Consider the following 6452-nt stretch of genomic DNA (forward strand, 5'->3'; position numbering starts at 1 on the left):
ACATATACATCCATTCAAAAATAACAACAATATACATTCACTTCTAGATGTAAAGTGTTACTGAAACATGTGTCAGTGTTGTTTGGTTGACTTAATACTGGTATAAAGCCACAGTCAGACTAATTCCTCCAGTTCTTACAGATTAAATAAACTGTAATAATATTTACATACAGTCCTTTTTTAGTTCATTGTTGGCAGCTAGTGTGTGTCTACCCACATTGTGAGTATGAAATGAAACACACTGGTCCAGGGTCAGCGCTTTGCCTTTGAGCTGCACTAACTGACTCTATCCAAAAGCTTAATGATAATGTGTCGTTTGGTGCCTTGACCATTGTTTCTCTTTGTCTGAATTTGTTACTACTTGTCGTTGTATTACGCAGTTATATGTTAACGTTACATCCCCTCCCATGTTTTTCCTCCTCATTCAGACACAAATGGTTTTCCATATGACACCACATCCATCCTCCCTCTGTGTCCGTCTGTCTCCGTCTCTGTTTCTTTCTTTACTGTTGTCTCTGTCTGTCCCTCATACATACAAGGCGTTGTGCACACATATACACGGCCCCGTCCATTCAAATACACACCTCTATCTACCACACATACAAACTAATATCTCAGGTAAGCACAGGGTCTAAAGTGACCTGCTGTCGTGGTGCGTGAATCCACTAAGGCTCAGAAAAGGTAATATCGTGCCCTCCCTCCTTTTTCCCCTCCAAGGGTTCAGTTGTGATGTGGGCGAGCAAGGGAGGCGGAGAGATGAGGGAGGGAGGGAGGGGGGGGGGGGCAGGTGAAGAGGAATAAACAGATTTATTTGCCTGCGCCCCTCTCTGATTATTTTGCCCCTGCCTTTTGTTCCAGACCTTATGAAACCCAAATGTCAAGTGAGGCGAGGGCCTCATATCAAGCCCTGTCAATCACGGCCCTCTGCGCACCTGAAGCCCTGACGCCGGATTATTGGCTTCAACACAAGGGCTGCCTTCGCCGCCAGCCGCGATGCCTCAGACGATTCCACAGCCAAGTTTTTTTTGTTTTTTTTTTTCTAAAGAGGAACTTCATTTGGCAGCTGATGCACGGGAGATTGCACAGGAGCGGATTTTGATGGTAGATGGGTAGCAGGCTGGATGTGTGTATGAAGGGGCTGAGTGGCTTATCAAGAGAGAGGGGGGGTGGGGGGGTTAAGGGGGGGGGCTTGATGTTGGTTGGGGTGAGGAGACCTGGCCTTAACAACCTGATCCTGACTAGACATCAGCACCTGTACATGTGTCAGAGCAGATCCTCACTATCGCTGTCGGTCATAGATGCTTTTCTCTACTTCTAACTGTCACAGGTGGAAGGTCACAAAGTACAACCTGGGAAATGGTGTTTTAGAGCTGAAACGATTTATTGATTAATCAATTCGAAACGATCAAAAAAACCATTCATTTACAAATTTCCTTTGAAGCTTTGTTTCCTTAATTTCTCTGCTGTTAAACATTGGTTCCACTGTTGTGTTTCACACGGACGCTTATTGTGATGCACATGACGCCAGGATCAACACACAGTTGTATGTTAGTTCCATGCTCAGTTGGTAGAAATTAGTCAGTTGGATCCAAATGTGTTAAAGACTGACCTGACAGATTGTTTGTAGATGCCATTGGAATGGTTTGATTTTGTTTATATCTATAAATACTTTTATACTGTTATTATTGTTGTTAGTTCTGTATAGATAGCTGTATTATAAAAGCCAAGGGGCCTCTGTGTGTGTGTGTGTGTGTGTGTGTGTGTGTGTATGCATGCGTGCGTGTGTGTGTGTGTGTCTCGGGAAACTCACTAAATCCGTACAGAGCTGACCGCTGCAGTTTGGTATACTTATGTATTTTCAGTCAAGGAAGACAGTAGCGAAAACAGTACGTTGATAGGACAAATACTTTGGGAGATATTAGTAATTTTGGAATACAATTGCCTTACAATCACGTTGTTATGGCCAGAAGGCTTTGGCGGTGACAGCTGGACAAATGTGGTACAGCATGCACGAATACACAACAGTATAAAAACTACCACATCTAGAACCTGTGGATCACCACTGGTCAATGCGCCAGTTTTTGATAAATCCTTTAACTTTGATACTTTTTGTCGTTGTTTCAGCTGGTTCAGCTGTTTGTCTGTATCACATTTTCAGACGTTTTTTCACCCATTTGAAATTAATGAAATCGAATCTATGAAAATAATCAATATCTGCAGCTCTATTGTATTTAGAGGTTCAACAAGATTCATATACAAAGGTTCAATATGTAATTTGTTTACACTTGAGCAAAATGTATGTTGTTATTCATTTGTGTTTGAGGACAGTCAGTGGTTGACCCTATCATCTTCCATCTCTAAGTTAATAACTGTCTCAGTCGCCTACATGCATGATAACTAAATAAATAAACAGATTTCTCTGTAGACAAAGGGAGTTTCCTAACATCAACAGGTAAGTGGCTCCCAGCTCAATGCAGACTCCAACACAAACATCCCACAGACTCCAGCGCTATGTCCCAAATGGACTATTCGCATTAGTGTACTTATACTACACTGCATACATGCATAGTGTACATAACTGCACAGTGTGTACATTCTGATGAGTGCCTCAAATCATATTAGCCACTGTAAACGTACCGGAATCAGAAATGGTGAAAGGACACTCACTTCACAGCCAAAGACATTTAGACTAATGCCAAATGATTTCAGGCTGACCAGATTAACTCTTGTTGAAAATGTAACGGTGAACCTGAGGCTAATGAACGTAAATGTTGATCATGTGCATCACTGTGAGCCAATGGGATTGGTTCTCTGATGTTTATGACAGACATGTCGTACAGCAGAGTGGATTAATTAGCCCAGATGGGAGAGATTAGTGACACGTTTGGTGGGTTTGGTTATTTTTGACAAATTAAAGAACAGAGGAGATGTGGAAATGCATTTGCCTTTGCTCTGTTTTATGACCGTCACGTTGCTGCATCTCAATCTGGTCCTCATCTCACAAACGAGTTTTACTTCACATTAGATCTTATCAGGTGGTGTCATCATTTACCAGTCTATGGACAGGACATTAAAGACAGAGATTGTCTGGTTCTATTCACTGAACTGAGCCACTTCTCTAATAGGACTCCATTCAAACAGACTCTGGTCTGCATTTGTAGACCCTGAAGCTGTGACCTGGTCGACCCCACAGTTTGAAAACTTGCATCTTTTCTCAGAAAATCAGTCACCTCATGTCACAATGTCTACTAAAACATGTCTCTTTCTCCTATTCTTCCCTGTATTATTCACTAACTTGTCCTTCCATTTATCCTATCAAAAAAATAAATAAATAAATAAAATACATTTTTATTTATATAGCGCCAAATCATAACAAAAGTTATCTCATGACACTTTACATATAGAGTTGGTCCAAACCAGACTCTAAGCCAATTTACAGAAACCCAACAGAATCCTCCAGGAGCAAACACTTGTGACTGGTGACAGTGGAAGGAAAAACTTCCCTTTAACAGCAGAAACCTGGAGCAGACACAGACTCCTGGAGGATGGCCGTCTGCCTTGACCAGTTGGGGTTAAAGAGAGACACTAAAGGAGGAGAAAAGAGAGAGCGATAGAAATAGAGAGAGATTGGGGGAGAGGGGGAGAAAGGGGGAAGTAGGGGGAGACACATGGATGCAGTTGATGCACAGATAACTGAACTAGAACATCTATGGAACTGTATAATAAACACCTATATTGTGTTCATTTTCATAGCGTCTTCCAGTGCTTTCTGATCCCCGTTTTTACATTCAGTTTTTCATATATTTGCTGAAAAAGACACTTTTTCTTCAGTTTTCTCTGTTTCTGATATAGTAACCCTTATTTTTAATCTGAGCTTTTTCAGAAAATCTACATAATCAGTGAATTAAATCTAGGAAAACACATGATTTTTACAGAAAAAAATGCAAAATACAGAGAATATCATAATAAATGATGATAAATCACTTAAGAAAAATAATATATAAAGAACAATTAATTTGGGAACTACCACAAAAATAGCACTGGGTCTTTATGGGTTAACAGAAGTAGAAACAGTCCATAGAAATGATCACTTTTCTACTTCTACTTCAATTCTTAACTTTTCCTGCAGTTTAATCAGTCGTTTGGCTTTTGCCAGTTTTCTTTTCCTCAGGTGTCTCTATTTCTACTTGTGCACAGAATGTGTGTGACATGACGTGCTCACACACATACATGAAGCCCAACGTTCACTCAGCTGGACTTCATCTGATGCTCACTAACACCAAAATCATAAAAGCTGTCGGTGTTGTTTTATCCACGGCGCCTCATGCAGTTTAAATAGTGCACTGGCTCTATTTCAGCTTTAATAAGGGGACATCACAAAGTAACAGCAAAGTTCATTGTTCCAACTGCACACATCCACACATCAGTGCAGCATCAATGACAGAGGTGGGCTAAACATGGTTTGTACATTCGCAGTTTGTAACTCCAAAGGTCTCAGTGGAAAGCACAGGTTAATGAGACAGTGAATGGCAGCACAGGCTCCAAGTTCACACCATCAGTCAGTTTACTGCCCCCCCACACCTACAGTATAAGGATGGTTACTGTTGAAATATAGTAGTTTACACACAGTTAAGTAATGTTAAATGACTTTTTTTTAGCATTATATAACTATTACATTCATCTACTTTTTGGTGAACATTTCATTATCCTTGTATCATAATTGCCTAACTCAGTGGTTCTCAAATGGGGGTACGTGAAGGCACTCCAGGGGGTATGTGAGATTTTAAAATATATTTAAAAAGTTGCATCCATGTAAAAATCCTTTAAAAATAATTATTAAATTAATTAAATATTTCAGGAAAATATATAAGTTAATAAAATAAATTTTATAGTCAGTATGCTATTTCAATTTTCTTCATCCTAAAAACCCAGAGTCTCCCCCATACCAGAATGGTTCGACCCAACCTGTCATATGCCACCTAGCATCACCTGTCAATCACTTGAAAACTCAAACAGTGGAGTTGTAATTCTTTTGAAAACACGGAGGGACAAGTGGCAAAGAAGGCCAAAGCAGAGCCGGCAAAATTCCACCTGTATCTTGAAGATTAGTATGTTATGTTTTTGCAAACAGATCTTTACTATGATCCCTAAGGAGGACACTTTATGTTGAGAATTATTTTTATGTGCACAAATCTTTATTTATAATTAAGCTAATTCTTTCTTCCTTTTTTTAGTTATATGTTTTTATTTCCAAATAGTTCAAGAGAGACCACTACAAATGGAGTTCCAAAGTTTAATAAATCAGACACTGATGGCACAGCAACCAAAAATGCTTTGCGCTGGTTAGGGGGTACTTGGCTGAAAAAATATTTCACAGGGGGTACATCACTGAAAAAAGGTTGAGAACCACTGGCCTAACTCATACACAAATTGATGTACTGTTCATGATGATTTGACATAAACCTCAGTATTAATAGTCAATATAATATTTATCCCAACATAAAACTATATTATACATTTGTCATAATTGTTTTGTATCCCAGACCCCTGTTAGAAAAGAAACACCTGAATTCAGTGTGTCCACATACTTTTGTCCATTTCTGTATGAGTTAGGCAGTTATGATATGAGGATAACAAAATGTTCTGCTAGACTCTGCTGGACTGTCTCAATGAAAACAAAATCTTAACATGCATTAGAAGACCATGTAGCGACGTAGCATGGGCTTATGGAAGATGACATTTTCAGGTCCATTATAGATGAATATTTATGTGATGTGATGATGTCATGTATTAAAGTTTAATTGCATTAAGTGATAAAATGTTAAGGTTAGAAAAGGCAACATAATTCTAGTGACCAAATGAAAATAAATAAAATTAAAACCTAATACACTTAAGGACATCTCTAAGTATGAATACACATGTCAACATAAATATTTGACATAGGTCTAGTTGTTTTGGAGACATTTTAATGTGGAAATGTTGCACACTGTACCTTTATATTTAAAAATATGGTTTGTTTACATTATAAACATGGCCATTAAAGGGTTAAAATTTGCAACTGAGTATTTGACATTTTTGTTTTAGGGCTCAAGTTGATGAAATACAGGAAATATTTAAAAAAATAAATAAATAAAAAATAAAATAAATTAAAAAAAAAAAAGTTAAAAACAAACTGTATGAAAAACATTTTTTGGCATTACTATGGCACTGTGCAGATTATGGTGCTTAAAAGGACCTCTGTGGGTCAGGTACCAGATGGTTCAAGTATTCATGTACAGTACTTGAACACATATCAGACTTTTAGAGACTCTAAACTGGATGCTTTGCATGTATTGGAAAATGAAACACAGCCTAAGAATTTAACAGATATGAGAAGAAATGTTTGCATTAAACACAAACCAACCACTGCGCTTTCACACCTGACGACAGACTCTGGTGTTGTGTGAGTGGAT

This window comes from Sphaeramia orbicularis, chromosome 9 (assembly GCF_902148855.1).
Source record: "Sphaeramia orbicularis chromosome 9, fSphaOr1.1, whole genome shotgun sequence".
NCBI classification, from domain to species: domain Eukaryota; kingdom Metazoa; phylum Chordata; class Actinopteri; order Kurtiformes; family Apogonidae; genus Sphaeramia; species Sphaeramia orbicularis.